Genomic DNA, 19,911 nt, shown 5'->3' on the forward strand with positions numbered 1-19,911 from the left:
GAACTGCGCTGAGGCAACTGTGGTGCACCACAGACGACAGACGACATGTATGAATGACGGCTGTGGAGATGTGTGCGGGCGAATAGACTTGCAACTGTTTAGTAACTGAACCAAGGGGCTGCCGACTGTGTCTCCTCAACGAGCGTTCAGCGAACGCTGTACACCAGTACCGCAACTGAGTAGCGACGGGTGGCAGCTTCAGCTTCGCCTGGCAGTGGCATTAGCTACCCCCTGGCATAGAAGCTGCTGCTAACCGTAACGGTTCCGAGTCTCGAATGTGGCCACCGACTAAAGACGTCCTCTGCGATGTGTATGTCTGATATTCCCGGTGACTCCGAACATCCTGGATTAGACACATTTGCACGCCTGAAGACGGCTCATACTGTGTAAACTAACTGGCTGGCGGAGACGCTTTTGTTGCGTCAGCACGGTTGCCTCATCGCCCACAGTTGTTCTGCTGACGCAGCACCCCAGTAAACAGCATACTCACACCTCACACACGGCCGCGGTGCCAAACACGCCACTGGGAACTAACTATACTAAGACACAGCCATCGTGGCCACCGAAGTCACTGATACGCCAACAACCTCTCAGCACGATGCCTGCGGAATAAGCACTACCTATATTAATGAGTTCTACTGGTAGAAGTCAAATAGGGGTAATGTAGGAGTAGGTTTAATAGTGAATAAAAAAAATAGGAATACGGGTAAGCTACTACAACCAGCATAGTGAACGCGTTATTGTGGGCAAGATAGACACGAAGCCCACGCCTACTACAGTAGTACAAGTTTATATGCCAACTAGCTCTGCAGATGACGAAGAAATTGAAGAAATGTATGATGAAATAAAAGAAATTATTCAGATAGTGAACGGAGACAAAACTTTAATAGTCATGGGTGACTGGAATTCGGTAGTAGGAAAAGGAAGAGAAGGAAACATAGTAGGTGAATATGGATTGGGGGTAAGAAGTGAAAGAGGTAGCCGCCTGGTAGAATTTTGCACAGAGCACAACTTAATCATAGCGAACACTTAGTTCAAGAATCATACAAGAAGGTTGTATACTTGGAAGAAGCCTGGAGATACCGACAGGTTTCAGATAGATTATATAATGGTAAGACAGAGATTTAGGAACAAGGTTTTAATTTGTAAGACATTTCCAGGGGCAGATGTGGACTCTGACCACAATCTATTGGTTATGAACTGTGGATTAAAACTGAAGAAACTGCAAAAATGTGGGAATTTAAGGAGATGGGACCTGGATAAACTGATTAAACTAGAGGTTGTACAGAGTTTCAGGGAGAGCATAAGGGAACAATTAACAGAAATGGGGGAAAGAAATACAGTAGAAGAAGAATGGGTAGCTTTGAGGGATGAAATAGTGAAGGCAGCAGAGGATAAAGTAGGTAAAAAGGTGAGGGCTGCTGGAAATCCTTGGGTAACAGAAGAAATATTGAACTTAATTGATGAAAGGAGAAAATATAAAAATGCAGTAAATGAAGCAGGCAAAAAGGAATACAAACGACTCAAAAATGAGATCGACAGCTAAGCAGTGATGGCTAGAGAACAAGTGTAAGGATGTAGAGGCTTATCTCATGAGCGGTAAGATAGATACTGCCTACAGGAAAATTAAAGAGACCTTTGGAGAAAAGAGAACCACTTGTACGAATATCAAGAGCTCAGATGGAAACCCAGTTCTAAGCAAAGAAGGGAAAGCACAAAGGTGGAATGAGTATATAGAGGGTCTATACAAGGGCGATGTACTTGAGGACAATATTATGGAAGTGGAAGAGGATGTAGATGAAGATGAAATGGGAGATATGATACTGCGTGAAGAGTTTGACAGAGCACTGAAAGACCTGAGTCGAAACAAGGCCCCGGGAGTAGATAACATTCCATTAGAACTACTGACAGCCTTGGGAGAGCCAGTACTGACAAAACTCTACCATCTGGTGAGCAAGATGTATGAGACAGGCGAAATATCCTCAGACTTCAAGAAAAATATAATAATTCCAATCCCAAAGAAAGCGGGTGTTGACAGATGTGAAAATTACCGACCCATCAGTTTAATAAGTCACGGCTGCATAATACTAACGCGAATTCTTTACAGACGAATGGAAAAACTAATAGAAGCCGACATCGGGGAAGATCAGTTTGGATTCCGTAGAAATATTGGAACACGTGACGCAGTACTGACCCTACGACATATCTTAGAAGCTAGATTAAGGAAAGGCAAACCTACGTTTCTAGCATTTGCAGGCTTAGAGAAAGCTTTTGACAATGTTGACTGCAATACTCTCTTTCAAATTCTGAAGCTGGCAGGGGTAAAATGCAGGGAGCGAAAGGCTATTTACAATTTCTATAGAAACCAAATGGCACTGCTTCCCTTTCGTGAGAAAAGGAAGCAGTGGTTGGGAAGGGAGAGAGACAGGCTTGTAGCATCTCCCCGATGTTATTCAATCTGTATATTGAGCAAGTAGTGAAGAAACAAAAGAAAAATTGGGAGTAGGTATTAAAATCCATGGAAAAGAAATAAAAACTTTGAGGTTCGCCGATGACATTGTAATTCTGTTAGAGACAGCAAAGGACTTGGAAGAGCAGTTGAACGGAATGGATAGTGTCTTGAAAGGAGGATATAAGATGAACATCACCAAACGCAAAACGAGGATAATGGAATGTAGTCGAATTAAGTCGGGTGATGCTGAGCGAATTAGATTAGGAAATGAGACATTTAAAGTAGTAAAGGAGTTTTGCTATTTGGGGAGCAAAATAATGATGGTGGTCGAAGTAGAGAGGATATAAAATGTAAACTGGCAGTGGCAAGGAAAGCGTTTCTGAAGAAGAGAAATTTATTAACATCGAGTATAGATTTAAGTGTCAGGAAGTCGTTTCTGAAAGTAGTGGTATGGATGATAAATAGTTTAGACAAGAAGAGAATATATGTTTTCGAAATGTGGTGCTACAGAAGAATGCTGAAGATTTGATGGGTAGATCACGTAACTAATGAGGAGGTATTGAATAGGATTGGGGAGAAGAGAAGTTTGTGGCACAACTTGACTAGCAGCAGGGATCGATTGGTAGGACATGTTCTGAGGCATCAAGGGATCACCAATCTAGTATTGGAGGGCATCGTGGAGGGTAAAATTCGCAGAGGGAGACCTAGAGATGAATACACCAAGCACATTCAGAAGGATGTAGGTTGCAGTAGGTACTGGGAGATGAAGGAGCTTGCACGGGATAGAGTAGCGTGGAGAGATGCATCAAACCAGTCTCAGGACTGAAGACCACAACAACAACAACAACTGGTAGAACGCAACCCCACACACGCCATTCTGGGATACAAGAGAACAAAATTTTTGATTGTGGTTGCCGCATCACCCACGAGTTGCAGGTACCAGTAGAAACAGCCGCCCAGATAAACGACGTGTTCTTTGACTTCCAGAAGGCATTTGATACAGTTCCGCAGTGCCGCCTATTGAACAAAATACCAGCGTACTTAGTATAGTGGCTGGAAGAGTTTCTAGAAAGCAGAACACAGCTTGTTATTCTAACGGAGAGAAATGTTCAGATGTAAAAGTAACTTCGGGCGTGCACTAGTGTAGTGTTATACTGGAAGTTCCATGACGCCCTCGTGGGTGATGTTGCGTACAGAGAAGTCGCGACAATAGAAAATAATAGCGAAATGTAGAGGATTGACGCTAGGCGCAGGGAATCGCAACTGACGCTTAAGATAAAGAAACGTATCGTACTGCAGATACATTAACTCTTCATTTTATGATCACACAATTGCAGAACAACCACTGAAATCAGTTATTTTCACAAAATACCTAGGAGTATGCGTACTGAGCTACCTTCAATGGAACGACTGCGTAAAATTAATCTCAGTTAAGGCAGATGCCAGACAGAGTCATTGGAAGAATCCTCAGGGAATTTAGTCTGTCAACAAAGGATGCAGCTTACAAAACATTCGTTCGATTAATACTTATTGCTCGTCAGTATGGGATTCGTACCGGTTAGCACTGGTAGAGAAAACACCGAGCGAGGTGGCGCAGTGGTTAGACACTGGACTCGCATTCGGGAGGACGACGGTTCAATCCCGCGTCCGGCCATCCTGATTTAGGTTTTCCGTGATTTCCCTAAATCGCTCCAGGCAAATGCCGGGATGGTTCCTTTCAAAGGGCACGGCCGACTTCCTTCCCCGTCCTTCCCTAATCCGATGAGACCGATGACCTCGCTGTCTGGTCTCCTTCCCCAAACCAACCAACCAACCAACCAGAGAAAACAGGGAAGATCCAAAGAAGAGCGACGCGTTTTGCTATAGCTGCATGTAGCAAGCGCGAAAGCGTCACCGAGATTATCAACAAACTCCACTGGTTGACTCTGCAAGAGAGGCGTTCTGCGTCACGCTGTGGCTTATTGTTAACCTTCCGATAGCGTACCTTCGTAGAGGAGTGGGAAAAGATTGCTTCCTCCTACGTGTATAACGCGAAAAGACCATGAAGGTAAAATTAGAGAGATTCTAACTCGTACGGAGTCTTACGAGCAGTCGTTCTTTTTACGAATAACTCGCGACTGGAAAAGGAAAAGGGGAAGTGACAGTGGTGCACGAAATATATTCTGCCACACACAGCATGGTGTGCTGCGGAGTATAGATGTAGATGTAGATGTACCATTATACTCCTTAAATAAACAAATGGATAAATACTCGCCAGTTTGAAGCAATGCTTGGAAGCATCGACGTGATAAACAGGTCTGAAGATCCGTGAGCATGCGACCAGACGGTAATAACTCGTGGGATGTCCGCATTCCGAATTTTTTTCACTGCATAATGTCACAATACAGGGTTATTACAAACGATTGAAGCGATTTCACAACTCTACAATAACTTTATTATCTGAGATATTTTCACAATTCCTTGTACACACATACAAAAACTCAAAATGTTTTTTTTTGGCATTCACAAATGTTCGATCTGTGCCCCTTTAGTGATTCGGCAGACATCCTCCCACACTCGGCGCAGCATGTCCCCATCAATGAGTTCGAAAGCATCGTTGATGCGAGCTCGCAGTTCTGGCACGTTTCTTGGTAGAGGAGGTTGAAACACTGAATTTTTCACGTAACCCCACAGAAAGAAATCGCATGGGGTTAAGTCGGGAGAGCGTGGAGGCCATGACATGAATTGCTGATCATGATCTCCACCACGACCGATCCATCGGTTTTCCAATCTCCTGTTTAAGAAATGCCGAACATCATGATGGAAGTGCGGTGGAGCACCATCCTGTTGAAAGGTGAAGTCGGCGCTGTCGGTCTCCAGTTGTGGCATGAGCTAATTTTCCTGCATGTCCAGATACACGTGTCCTGTAACGTTTTTTTCGCAGAAGAAAAAGGGGCCGTAAACTTTAAACCGTGAGACTGCACAAAACACGTTAACTTTTGGTGAATTGCGAATTTGCTGCACGAATGCGTGAGGATTCTCTACCGCCCAGATTCGCACAGTGTGTCTGTTCACTCCACCATTAAAAAAAAATGTTGCTTCATCACTGAAAACAAGTTTCGCACTGAACGCATCCTCTTCCATGAGCTGTTGCAACCGCGCCGAAAATTCAAAGCGTTTGACTTTGTCATCGGGTGTAAGGGCTTGTAGCAATTGTAAACGGTAAGGCTTCTGCTTTAGCCTTTTCCGTAAGATTTTCCAAATCGTCGGCTGTGGTACGTTTAGCTCCCTGGTTGCTTTATTCGTCGACTTCCGCGGGCTACGCGTGAAACTTGCCCGCACGCGTTCAACCGTTTCTTTGCTCACTGCAGGCCGACCCGTTGATTTCCCCTTACAGAGGCATCCAGAAGCTTTAAACTGCGCATACCATCGCCGAATGGAGTTAGCAGTTGGTCGATCTTTGTTGAACTTCGTCCTGAAGTGTCGTTGCACTGTTATGACTGACTGATGTGAGTGCATTTCAAGCACGACATACGCTCTCTCGGCTCCTGTCGCCATTTCGTCTCACTGCGCTCTCGAGCGCTCTGGCGGCAGAAACCTGAAGTGCTGCTTCAGCCGAACAAATCTTTATGAGTTTTTCTACGTATCTGTAGCGTGTCGTGACCATATGTCAATGAATGGAGCTACAGTGAATTTATGAAATCGCTTCAATCATTTGTAATAACCCTGTAGTATTCGCTTTTCTATCATCTCACGAAGGCCAGCATCACTAATATTCTGTGGTAAATCAAATCAACTACATTCTTGAAAGGTGGATTTCCCTGCTGGAGGGCATCCTGTGTCAAAACTAGTCGTTTCCTTTCCTGTTGCACTCGCAGATAGAGCGATGGAAGAACGACTGTCTATATGCCTCCGAATGAGCCTTAATTTCTCGTGTCTTATCATTGCAGTCCCTATGCGAAATATATGTTGGCGGAACTAGGATCGTTCTGCAGTCAGCTTCAACGCCACTTCTCGGTAGTGATCTTCTAAATGGATGTCTTCTTCCCTCCAGGAATTCCCACTTGAGCTCCCGAAGCATATCCGCAACACATGCATGCTGATCGAACCTACCGGTAACAAATCTAGGGGTTCGCCTCTGAATTGCTTCGATGTCCTCTATCAGTCTGACCCGCTGCAGATCCCTAACACTCGAGCAGTACTCAAGAATAGTCGCACTAGCGTCCCATGTACGGTTTCCTTTACAGATGAACTACACTTTCCTAGAACTCACCCAATAATCCGGAGTCGAGCATTCGGGTTCTGTAGCACCATCTTCACAAGTTCGTTCCATTTCATTGCGCCTAGATACTTAAAAGTTGGGACTGTGTCAAGCAGGACACTACTAAAGCTGTATCCGAATATTGCTACTTTGTTTTTCCTACTCATCCTCATTAACTTACATTTTTCTGCCTTACGAGCCAGCTACCATTCATCACAGCAACTACAAATTTTGTCTAGGTCATCTTGTGTCAAGCTACAATCACTTGTCTTTGACATCTTCTTGTACACCACATCATCATCAGCGAACATTGGCAGATAATTGCCTAAACTGTCTGCTAGATCATTTATGTACTTAGAAAATAGCAACGGTAGTATCACACTTCCCTGGGGCACTCCTAATGTTACCCCTCTCTCCGATGAACACTTACCGCCGATGGAAACATATGGGTTATGTTATTTAATAAGTCTTTGAGCCACATATCTGGGAGCCTATTCCGTATGCACGTACCTTCGTTAACAGTCTACAGTGGGGAGCCGTGTCTAATGCTCCTCGGAAATCTAGAAATATGGAATCTGACTGTTGCCCTTCATCCATAGTTCACAGTATCTCATGTGAGAAAAGAGCAGGCTGGATTTCGCATTAGCGATGCTTTCTACAAGTGTGCTGATTCCTGGACATGAGCTTCTCGGTCTCTAGGAAATTTATTATATTCAAACCCCTAAATACGCTCTAGAACTCGGCAGCAAACCGATGTTAAGAATATTGGTCCTTAATTTTGCGAGTCCGTTCTTTTACCCTACTTATATACAGGAGTCATCTCTGCTTTTTTCCAGTCACTTGGCACTTTGCGCTGGTCGAGAGATTCGCTATAAATACAAACTAATCAAGGAGCCAATGACATACGGTACACTCTGTAAAACCGAAATGAGATTCCATCTGGACCTGGCGACTTATTTGTTTTCAACTCTTTCAGCTGTTCTCAACACTAGGGACGCTTGATGCTTAGTTGTAAATGTCACTGTCCCCATCTAATGTTGCATTCAATATTTTCAGGTTCAGAACGTTACTTATATAATAACACGCCTTTAAAATGTATATCGTGAGTGAAGGTCAACTAAACATAGCGAAATTTCTATTTTTAAAATTTTAAGGTTGCGCATCTCTGTCACACAAAAAAGTCCAGAGGGGACGTATCTGGGGATCGAGCACGCCATGGTACAGGACCCCCTCTGCCAATCCACGTTTCTGGGAACCGTCGGTCCAGGAATCGACGCACACGACTGAAATGTGCCGGCTCCACGTCATGTTGGAACCACATGCATTGTCTTGTACGGAGTGGGACGTCTTCCAGCAATTCTGGCAATTCTCTGTCGAGAAAATTGTAATAGTGCCTGCCATTCAATGGCCTAGGTAACAGATACGGCCCAATTAAACAGTCCCCAACAACACCGACCCACACATTAATGAAGAACCGCACTTGATGACCGCTAGTAACTGTGGCATGTGGTTTATCCTCACTCTAAAGATGCGAATTGTGCATGTTGAAGACTCCATCACACCCGAACGTTGCTTCATCGGTAAACAACACAGAGGATGGAAATGTAGGATGCATTTCACACTGTTCCAGGTACCACTGCGAAGACTGTGCTCTGGGTTGATAATCAACTGGTTCCAGGTTGTGGACACGCTGTAAGTGAAATGGACGTAACAATTGCTCTCGAAGGACTGTTCTTACGTTCGTCTGATTCGTCCCCATGTTACGTGCAATTGCACGAGTGCTGATTGAAGGATCCCGCTCCACATGCTGCAAGACAGCTACCTCAAATTGCAGCGTTCTTACTCTGCGACGGCGTCCCTGTCCAGGTAATCTGCTAAATGACCCGGTCACACACAGACATTGGTAGACAGCAGCAAAGGTCGTATGATGCGGGATACGGCGATTAGGATATTGTTGTTGATAAACCCGCTGTGAAGCTCCTCCGTTGTGGTGCGCTACATAGAACGCACCAACCATATCAGTGTACTCACTCCAGGTGTATCGCTCCATTAGTAAACAGAGACAATGCACTACTACACTGGTGGACAGCAGTTGCCTACAACTAAAGAGCGTAATACGCCCTCTGACAACTGAAGAGCGTAATACGGCCTCCACCTGTTTAAATACTCCTCATAGGAAAAAATGATTTTAGGGAAAAATATTTGTTTTGATGTCCCCTACAATCTCCCAGAGTTGGTCGGTTTAAATACTTTACACCCTGTATGTATTTGCCTAAGGAACGCATAAGCAGTTGAGATGGCAAAAATAAACGATAAATGTTACAATTGCAATAACTCTGTAACAGGCCAACGGAGATCATGGGTCTCTTGTACGAAAATACTCAGGTAGGTTCCCACAATCATCTTCGAAATTTAGTCGGTGTAGTTCAGATTCGACTCAAAGTTTATAAAAAGACACAACAGAAGTATATCGCAGGACTCTGGGAAAAAAGGCGTTGCAAGCGCGTAGAAAAAGATAAAAGTTGTTCCCTTTTTCAGGAAAGGTAGTCGAACATACGCACTTGAATATGGGCACGTATTTCTGTTGTAGCTTATACTTGAGGATTGTAGCCTTTAGGAGAACTTTAATCTCGTATGTCTTGCTCCCTTAGGAGCCACAAACGTCCCAAAATGTCTCCTTATTCGAGACGCATTTAGCAACCCCAGTCGCTAGAAGGAAAAGCAGATCAATAAAGTTGGAGAAATGAACATTTAGGAGAGCTGAATGCATGTCCGCATTAATTTGGTAATATAAGTCTGATAAATAGTTGTTCAGCTCTTCTCTTAGTGATGTGTAGAATTCCCACCGACCATCAAACGAAAGTGTGCAGTGTATCCTTGATTCTGCGGTTGTATACCCAAGCCTTGGACCAGAGAAGTTTTTCGGAGCTGTAGAAGCCTCTGTCTGCAGAAACTGTCAATATCAAGGTTACGGAAAAATCAATCGAGGTGGAAACCACTAGAGAGAAGCTAGGGGCTTCGCCAGCGGTCAACGCTCACTTCCACTTCGTCGGCCTATGAGGGCGATCGCAAGTGCAGCAGGTCAGCACAGGTGAGCTTTGGTCAAACGCTAGGCTTTGGCACGTCTCCTCTGTGTAGATTTCTGAGTGCTGCGTAAGTGCTGGAAGTAGCTTAGAAATTGTGATTATCGATTTCATAAAGATTCCGATATAATTACGTAAGCAGATATCGTTTTATTTCACATTACCACGTAGCTGAAGGTCAGTCTGATTACGTTGTAATACCAGTAAATAATTCCGAACTGCTTTTATTTATTATTAAAAACGCTTAGGAGTATTTTTATTAGTGATTTCAGATAGATTACAATTTAATTAAGTGAATTTATGCTGCTTTTTTGTGTACTGAACTGTATAGACGCAGTTCGTTCGTGCCTTGTTAGTATACAAGTTCACTTTTCGTAACGCCTCTGTGTGCATTACTTTCTGTTTTGCATGCGTCCCTGTTATTCATTAGGTATTATACTTGATTGAGACGTACAACAGATTATCACATATCACTTTTCAGTCCACGTCTTAAATGTGCGTTCAGTTAGTGTGATAAATACGAATAGATCTTATGCTATAGCCTTTTTTTACCATTTTTCCAAATATATTTTAATTCATGTTTTATTCCGTGTTTAAAGAAACTATGAATCCTGTTGAAAATGTGAGAACACGCGCAACCAACGATAACATACCACTTACTACTGGAACGGAGCGTGGCGATCTCTGAAAAACGGAGAGGGCCTACTCCTCGTAGGTTTTTATATTATCAGAAAGAGATCTATAATGATTTGGGACTAAAACGGTCTTAGTTTTTGAAGAGCTACAGAACGCAATTGCCAGAATATTTTATTGTTGGTGGACATCTTGGTATATTAGTGATTGACAGTATTATCCGATTACGGCCGAGTATTTAACTATGACTCTGAGCACTATGGGACTTAACATCTGAGGCCATCAATCCCCTAGAAGTTAGAACTACTTAAACCTAACTAACCTAAGGACATCACACACATCCATGCCCGAGGCAGTATTCGAACCTCTGGCCTTAGCGGTCACACGGTTCCAGACTGAAGCGGCTAGAACCGCTCGGCCACACCGGTCGGCTATTTAACTATGATTGTCATTAAAAATTATTATGGGTTGTTACGACTGACATTAAGAAAATACGATATTAAGTTATAGGCATATGACCATTGTTTTTCTTACATTTTTCCGAATCTCAGTTCCTATGATTGAAGATTTAGCTCTATGGAAGTTCTGGCGATGTATGAAGGATTACAGGTTAAACAGAGCTTGCATCTCGGTGTCTACCCTCTGAGAAAATCATTTGACTAAGTAATCTCATTTCATAGGCGTAACTAACAAGTAGCTCATTCATTCCACACGCAGAGCAATGCAACAGCAATAATGCAGACTCAGAACTGGAAAGTGAACGCTTTTGATAATGTTATGTGATCAGCGCATTTCATCTCTGATGCAGCAGAGGTGGATTTGAATGGACAGAACGAAGTTAAATTAGTATTTCATCCCAGTTGAATAACATATGCGTCAGGGTATATAAACTGTTATTGTAGATACGCAATAATCTTCACTTTCATTTTAATTACTGATGCTGTGTTCTATTTCGTCTCAATGTGTATAACGTCACTGAATTTATTTCTGGTATATTGTTTCACAAATTCAACGTATGGAACTGCAGTTCCCTGTGCAATAAATACGAGGGTTTCCCAGAAAGTAACGCACCGTACTTTTTTCTTCAACAACTCTTTATTGAACATAATGAGAATTATACAGACGAAAGAATGGTGTTTTATCTACACACCCTGTTTTTCCACGTAATCTCCATCCCGTCCTATGGCCTTCCTCCAGTGCGAAACAAGGGCGTGTATGCTCTGTCGGTACCAGTCCTTGTCCCGGTGCTTGACTGTGTGAATCACCTCCTCAACGTCCTCAATATGACCTCCACGAATGGCATACTTTAATGGCCTAAACGAATGGAAGTCCGAGGGTGGTAGGTCATGGCTGTAGGGTGGATGGGGTAACACTGTCCAATCCTGTTTAGCGATGTGTTCAGCCGTTCTCAGACTTGTGTGGAGCCGAACGTTTTCGTACTGCAGCAAAATATCTCCTGTGTTGCTGTGGCAGGGAACTCGCCAGAAGCGCGTCTTGAGTTTTGTTTATGTCTTGACACAGACTTCTGAATTAATGGTACTGCCTCTTGACATCACATCAACGAGAATTATACCTTCACACTCCCAGAACACGGTGACCCTGATGTTACAGGCGGATGCAGTTGCTTTGAATTATTTCTTCCGCGGGGATTGGCAATGGCGCCATTCCATCGACTGTCGTTTTGTTGAGGGATCAAAATGGTGAACCCAGGTTTCATCAACTGTCACATTACAGGACAAGAAAGACTCCCCCTCAGCTTCAAAACGTTGCAACAAATGAAGACAAATGTTGTCTCTGTGAGTTTGCAGGATCCATCTTGCACACTTTTGAATATCCAATAGCGCGGATAGCTGCATCCACACTCCCTTTGCTCACTGGCAGATGCAGTGCCAACTGTCGAGTCGTAATGCATCTGTCCTCGCGAATCACAACGTCAGCTCGCTGTCACATATGACAGCCGTGGATGGTATCTGTGACCGCTGCAAATCGTGGAGCTCCGCCGAACTGATTTCTGATGACCTTACCCTCCGTGCCCAGTGACTAACCGTACTTCTATCGACAACTGATGCTCCATAGACTTTGCACAAGCGTTTGTGAATATTCTCATAGTTTCTTTCTCTGCAGTGAGAAATTCGATAACAACACGTTACCTGTGAAGTGCATCACCTACAGACACCATTTTGAAACTGTCCTGCAGCTGCGCTATCTGTCGGAAACGAGGGGAACTTGGTGCGCTCACTCAGGAGACTTCACATAATACATACGTAACGTTTAGCATTCGTAGCCTTAGTTTCAGGTGAGGAAAATAAAAAATGCGGTGCGCTACTTTCTGGGCAACCCTCGTATCATAAAACCTCACTATATTTATAATCACCTTCCACATAAGAACAAGATAAAACTGGGTTGCTAAGTTGCTCTCTTACCATTCCTGCTTCTCAGTACGACCATCTCTATGTTTTTAAAGTGTCCTCTACTATAAAACAGCTCCCCTCCCCCACGGGGATCCTGTACGACCTCACTCCGTTCCCCCACCTCCTCGTTTTCCTTGAAAGGATACGGATCCTGTACACCTCCTGTAAACTCGATCCTCCTCACCCACTTGTCTCGACCATCCTCTCCCACCCCCACCCGCTGCTGCGCCTGTATTCCCACGTCCCACCTGGTCTCCATCTCTCCCCCCTCCTTACCCTCTCCCAAGGTGGCTTCCGCCATCTCCCCCTCCCTGATAATGTCCTCCTCCCTTCCATCTACCCCTCCTATCAACTTTGATCCTCCCCCCCAACTTCCTATGTCTTTTCCTTTAGGCACCCTCCCTTCTCTCTTCTTTTGCCCCCATCCCCCTTCCTCCACCCCTCTTCCCCTGGGCTTTCCCTCCCCCTTCCTCCCTTCCCCCTCTCTCCCCTGCCCGTGGCATCTCTGCTCTCTCCTCTCCCTCTCCCACTCCCCCCCTCCACCTGTCTTGGCAGGTCCCTGGACTCGTACACGCTCAGTGGACTTTCGCACGCCAGAGATCATCGCCATCAGAGTCTTGTGTGTGTGCTTTCGTTTTATGTTTAGTGTTCTTTCGCCATCACACCACCACTGTTCACGTGTGCCATCGCAGTCCTCTGTGTTATGTGCGCCATGTCAACAAGTGTTAGTGTTTTTTCTCGTCCAGCGTGAACGGCTTCATGTTTATTGTTTTTCGTGTCTACAGTTTTTTGCCCGCCGTCTTTACAGTATTATCTGTGCCACCTATATGTCATATTATTCTACCACTCACGGCTGAAGAGCTGCGTAATATGCTGCTGACAGCCCGCCTTGTATGAGGTGATTACAATAACATTAAAGAAATATATATATATATATATATATATATATATATATATATATATATATATATATATATATATAATGGCAGCTCTGTCTGCGATTTTGTTAGTCCTCTTACGTAAAATGGCGACACTTGCTCTTGTTTCAGACGCCGTAGTTCTCTAATGAGATGCAATGCATTGACGAAGCTAAGTTTTTTTGGTTACATACTTGGTTCATTTAACCTCTTTGATGATGTACTGAATCACAGTTGTGATTATAAGTTGTTTTCTTACTGAAACCTAGTATAGCCACTGAGCGGTTAAGGTGTTTGAGAGATCATCTCGAATGGTGTAGCCTGTCGAAGTGCTGAATTTTTGAAGTTTCAGGAGATGAAAAACTACTGTCGACCTTCGGAGACAGTGTATTAATCGTTTCGTTCTTTACTGCGCACAAGAGAATACAGAATACACATTCAGGAGCAGATAAACAGGGCGGCGTTCACTGGCACCACGGAGACAGCTTTCAGCGTCGCAGAAATAGCAGTGAAAGGGCCGCGCGAGCACCGCTAGGCACCGCCCACACCTCGCCCAGTCCTCAGTCCCAAACCATCCGGACCAGCCTCCCCCACTAATTAGTCCTGCTTCTCTTTACTAATTTGCTCGTTAATTTCACGCGAGGCAAGAGCGGCCCGCCCAGCCTCGCTTGGGAAATCCAGTCTCGGGAACTAAAGGGTGGGGGTGGTAGTGGGTAGGGTAGGGGAGGGGAGGGTGGATGAGAGTGGTAGGGGGAGGGGCGGAAGGGGTGGCGTTCCAGCCGCGCCTAGAAGCTGAAATTATCTCGCGGAAACACTTGAGTCTCTGCAAATAAACAAGGCTAGCCGGGTGCTGCGTGGCGAAGCCGAGTGGCAACGCAACCCTCTACTGTAATGCCCCTGCGCGATACAGCGAGACCTCAGTACGAGCTCCACCCCCTTGCCCCACCACTACCCCGTACACGGCGCGCGCCCTTTTCGCACGGTGCACGACTGCGGACGACGAAGGCCTTCTCGTTATTTTAATTTAATACGTACCGTGGTGCATTGGTGTGGTGCAGCGAGAGGAAGCGGAAGCAAAAACGGGGAGCAAGTGGGGAAGAAAGAGTCTGATGGAAGCGACAGTGGACGGACGAGAAAGAGAGAGAGGCGGTGGGTTGAAAACCGAAATGGGAAGTGGGTTATCCGTGTAACACGGGGAGAGCGGCGTGAATTCAGATGGCGTGTCAGCCGAACAGGGAGCGTTGCCGGCGCACAGCATCCGGCGAGGTATGAATCGACTGACGTTTACATTCTGTAGTCGGGTCATTACATTACACAAGTCCCTTCCAAAGCCGTGAAAGGCAGCCACAGGCATGAAAGCAAAAGGATTTGCTTGTGTGTTTGCAGACAACAAGTGAGTCTGTGTGTCGGCGAGTGGGCGGCAGTCGCAGCTGAGGTTAACAACGACTCTGTGAAAGCTGAAGCGGCGGTGCGTGTACCTGGGAGGCAGGAACGCACTGCGCGCCGTTATTCAGACGTGTGTTCACAGCCGTCGTCGTTGCGAGGGAAAGAGGCTCAGTGAAAACAGCACGTGCAGATTCATCGTTTTTTCGTCCTGGGTTTTCAGAATAACATATGCTCTGAAAAGTTCTGGTACAAGAAACAGATAGAGCCGAATTATTTTCTATGTGCTTAAAATTTCACTACGTTGTATAAAACTTGGAAACTAAAGAAATAAACGAATATGGTTTCATTTTCCTAAAGACATACTTTATTGGCCTTTGGCTTAAACAACCACTCACCTTGCATATTCTTACATTTGTTTTTTTTCTCCTTTATTGAATTTCTAAATGGATCTGAGCACTATGGGACTCAACTGCTGAGGTCATCAGTCCCCTAGAACTTAGAACTACTTAAACCTAACTAACCTAAGGACATCACACACATCCATGCCCGTGGCAGGATTCGAACCTGCGACCGTAGCGGTCTCGCGGTTCCAGACTGCAGTGCCAGAACCGCGCGGCCACTTCGGCCGGCTTATTGAATTTCGATGCCCCCCAAAGGGGGCGGGCTGGCTGCAGCGTAGTATGCCGCTCTTCAGCCTATAGACTTTGTTTTAAAAAGATGAAGAAAATAAATAATTAAAATAGGCGATAAAACCGGAGACTTAAATAGTAACATGGCGAAAAAATCGTGGAACTTAAAACATAGAACAAAGGAATAATGATGCTAATAAAATACATACGAAGCAGACAGGTATAACAATAGACAGACAATTAAAAACACACGGCGACAGTCTGGTTTCTGTTCGCAAAAGACATAAAATTCACACCCAGCGACAGCTTGGTTTCTGATCGCAATACTAGAAAGACGAACAACACTGAATATTCACTGTAACACTGCACTAAAATGTTGGCAAATGTGACATACCATAGCCGAGAGCAGGTGGGGGGAACTGGACAGATGATGGGAAAATAAAAAAGGGGGGAAGGAGAGGAAAAGCGGAGAGGGAAGGGGGGAAAGGATCCAATGGAGGATGAGGACCCATAAGAGGGGTTGGGGGTGCTGGGCAGATGCAACAGGAAGTGGGGAAGGCAGAGGAGGGGGGGGGGAGAAGAGAGGTAGGGAGAGGTTTGGTGGGGAGGAAACAATATGGAAGGGGGGGGGGGGAAGAGGGAGCCCAGGGAATGGACAGAGGAAAGGAGGGGGGGGGGGGGTGAGGATCAGAGTTGATAGGAGGGATAGATGGAGGGAGAGAGGGCATTATCTGGGAGGGGTAGTTGATGGAAGCCACCTTGGGAAAGGAGATAAAGGGTGTAGAGATGGAGGGTAGGGGGTACACAACAGTGAAGGTGTGGCAGGGGGCGGGGACGGGAGAGGAGAGGAGCAACCAGGGGTGAGGGGGACCAAGGCAGCGGGAAGTATAGAGTATGCGGATATGTTTGAGGAATAGGAGCAGATGGGGGAAAGGAATGAGAGAGGATCCGCATGGGGGACGGGAGGTGTATACAGAAGGCGAGGCGGAGTGCATGATGCTCAAGGTTCTGGAGGGACTCATAGAATTTGGGGGGAGGGGGGGAGCAGATATCCAGGCAGGACTGGCATTACAGAGGATGGTACGGAATAAGGATTTGTAGGTGTGGAGGACGGTAGAGGGGTGCAACCCCAAAGTACGGCCAGAGAGGAGTTTGAGGAGTCAGAGGAGGTTGTGGGCTTTGGATTGGATGGAGCACAGATGAGGGATCCAGGTGAGATGACGGTCAATGGTAAGGCCAAGGTGGGTGAGGGTGGGGGATTATTCTTACATATAATCTACTGGTTTTAATAGATCATTACGACTGGAATATTTGTAGTAACAGTTCTGTCTTTCGGTGCAGTTACACGTATATTGAAACTGTTCAGAATGTAAACGTCTTTGAATGTACATGAAAAGCCACAACAGAATACATTTCTCTTTTTTTATGAGGTTACAACATTCTGTTTATTTTAGACCCTCTTCAGAACTCACACCATTATGATAGACAGTGGCTGCGAACGGAGCAGGTGCTACGAACACTAACTGCGCTATGTCTCTTGCGCTTCTGACTGTTTATGTTCTTTTTTAAGTAGTAAAAAACCGCTGTGCTACAAGAGAAATGTTCTTAAAAATAGCTTAAACGCATTTAGTTAGGGCTCCTTAGTGTCCGCCAAACCAGGATCGTCAGCTTACAGTCGTGTAAACATACGAGGGGCGCTTCAAAAGTCCGTGCAAAGGCCGAGAGATGGCACCACCGGTAAGTATCGAGGTCATGCTTGGTTAGTAGCATCTTTGGAAAGAACTGAAGCCAAGTTTCAGCCATATTGGTCTATTTATTGGTATTTGGCATTCATGTGAATCAAGGAAGTCGAGCGATTGTCAAAAAATGTAAGAAGACGAATTTCGTGTGGTGATTAAACATTACTTTATGAAAGGCAAAACGCCTCAGGAGACTAAAGAGAAGCTTGATAAACATTACGGTGACTCTGCACCTTCGATTAGAACAATTTATAAGTGGTTTCAAAATTTTCGGTGTCGCCATATAGGCACAAGTGATGCTGAACATTCTGGACGCCCTGTGGAGGTTACGGCTCCAGAAACCATTGATAAAATTCATGATATGGTTCAAAACTGGTTCAAATGGCTCTGCGCACTATGGGACTTAACACCTGAGGTCATCAGTCCCCTAGAACATAGAACTACTTAAACGCAACCAAGCTAAGGACAACATACACGGTCGTGCGGTCGTGCGGTTCCAGACTGTAGCGCCCAGAACCGCTCGGCCACTTCGGTCGGCCATGATATGGTGGTGGACGACAGAAGAGTGAAGGTGCGTGAGGTTGCTAGTGCTGTGGGAATCTCGAATGAACGGGTACATATTATTTTGCATAAACATTTGAACATGAGAAAGCTATCCTTAAGATGGGTTCCGCGACTGCTCACGCTTGACCAAAAACGGAATAGTGTGAAGTGTTGCAAGGGTGGTTTGCAGCTGTTCAGGAAGAATCTCCAGGACTTTAAGCGTCGTTTCGTCACTCTGTATGAAACATGGATACATTACTATACTCCTGAGACCAAACAAGAATCTAAACAATGGGTTACCAAGGGCAAATCTGCAACAAAAAAGTCGAAGACCAGTTCCTCGGCCAGAAAGGTTATGGCGACTGTCTTTCGGGATTCGCAAGGGAAAATCCTCATCGACTATCTGGAAACTACAGCTATTACAAGTGCATATTATTCATCGTTATTGGACCGTTTGAAAACCGAGCTACAAGAAAAATGCCGGCGATTGGACCGCAAAAACTTCATTTTCCATCACGACAATGCACCAGCATACACCTCACCTATTGTGGTCACCAAATTAGTGGAAATAGGATTCCAACTCGTTTCACATCCCCCCTGTTCTCCAGCCTTTGCTCCCTTGGTCTCCTGTTTTTCCCTAATTTGAAGAAATGCTTGGCGGGGCAACGATTTCATAAAATCGCGGAGGTGATCGCAGCAACTAATAGCTATTTTGCAGACTTGGACATTTCAACTTGAAGGAAGCTCCATAAACAGAGAACTGCAGAGCGAGCTTGAATTCCAGAGTCACACATCAGTGTTGAAAATGCCATTAATAGGAAAAGGTGCTGCCGAAGTCATAAAACCTGGAGTGTGTAGCAACAGAAGTAAATAATTTGGTGGGCCAAACCTTGTTTTAAAATATTTCTAACTTCTATCCCAGATTACGTCTGACGTACGCCCTCCAGAGGCTACGATGCGGACTGCTTGCCGCCAAGATCGAAATACGGAGGTGGTTCAGTAATAATTTGGACGCCATTTCGTGGTTTTCCATGGACCTCATGGTCGCACTATAAGGCCACATTACTGTTAAGATTTATGTAACCATTTTGGCTGCCCAAGTCCACCCCACGTACAATAATTGTGCGCCAAAGATTATGTGTTCTAAGACGACAGCTCGCATCGTCCAGGACTGGTTCTTTACTCGAGAATAAATTTTTGCATCTTGTCTTGTCACCATACTCACTAGATCTAATATTATTGAGCGTTTGTGCTCTTCAGAGAGAAGGGTGCTTGATCGATATCCACTCCCATCATCACTACTAAGTCGCCACTGTTTTGCAGGAAGAATAGCATAAGATTCCCTGAAAACCCTTCTCGATCTGTATTTACTCATTCGGAGACATCTGAAAGCCGTTTTGAATATCAACGATTTTCCTGTGCTGTATTAGGGATGGTAATGTGACACGTTTTTGTTGTTTCTATATTTTTATCTACTCCTTGCCAACGGTCTTGCCGCAGTGGTAACACCGGTTCCCGTCAGATCACCGAAGTTAAGCTCTGTTGAACTGGGCTGGCACTTGGATGGGTGACCATCCGGTCTGCCGAGCGCTGTTGGCAAACGGGGCGCACTCCCTTGTGAGACAAATTGTGGAGCTACTTGATTGCGAAGTAGAGGCTCCGAACTAACATACGGCTGGGAGAGCGATGTACTGACCACATGTCCCTCAATATCTGCATTCAGTTACGCCTATGGGCTGAGGATAGCACGGCGGCCGGTAGGTACCGTTGGGTCTCTTTCTGTATAAACATTAATACAGTACTGCCAATTGGAGGAATTAAGAGGTGATACACGTCTTTATGGCAAATAACTAACTAAACATAGCTAATCCTGGTGTA

General features: G+C 45.1%; 1 protein-coding gene and 1 pseudogene across 1 annotated transcript in view; one reads left to right on the forward strand and one right to left on the reverse strand.

The window, feature by feature from the left end:
- LOC124622863 (tetraspanin-2A) overlaps positions 1-19,911 on the reverse strand; it is a 292,273-nt gene that overhangs the window by 172,033 nt on the left and 100,329 nt on the right. The gene's annotated exons all lie outside the window — the stretch shown is intronic.
- On the forward strand, positions 19,515-19,632 carry LOC124623314 (annotated as a pseudogene).

This window comes from Schistocerca americana, chromosome 7 (genome assembly GCF_021461395.2).
Source record: "Schistocerca americana isolate TAMUIC-IGC-003095 chromosome 7, iqSchAmer2.1, whole genome shotgun sequence".
Taxonomy (NCBI): domain Eukaryota; kingdom Metazoa; phylum Arthropoda; class Insecta; order Orthoptera; family Acrididae; genus Schistocerca; species Schistocerca americana.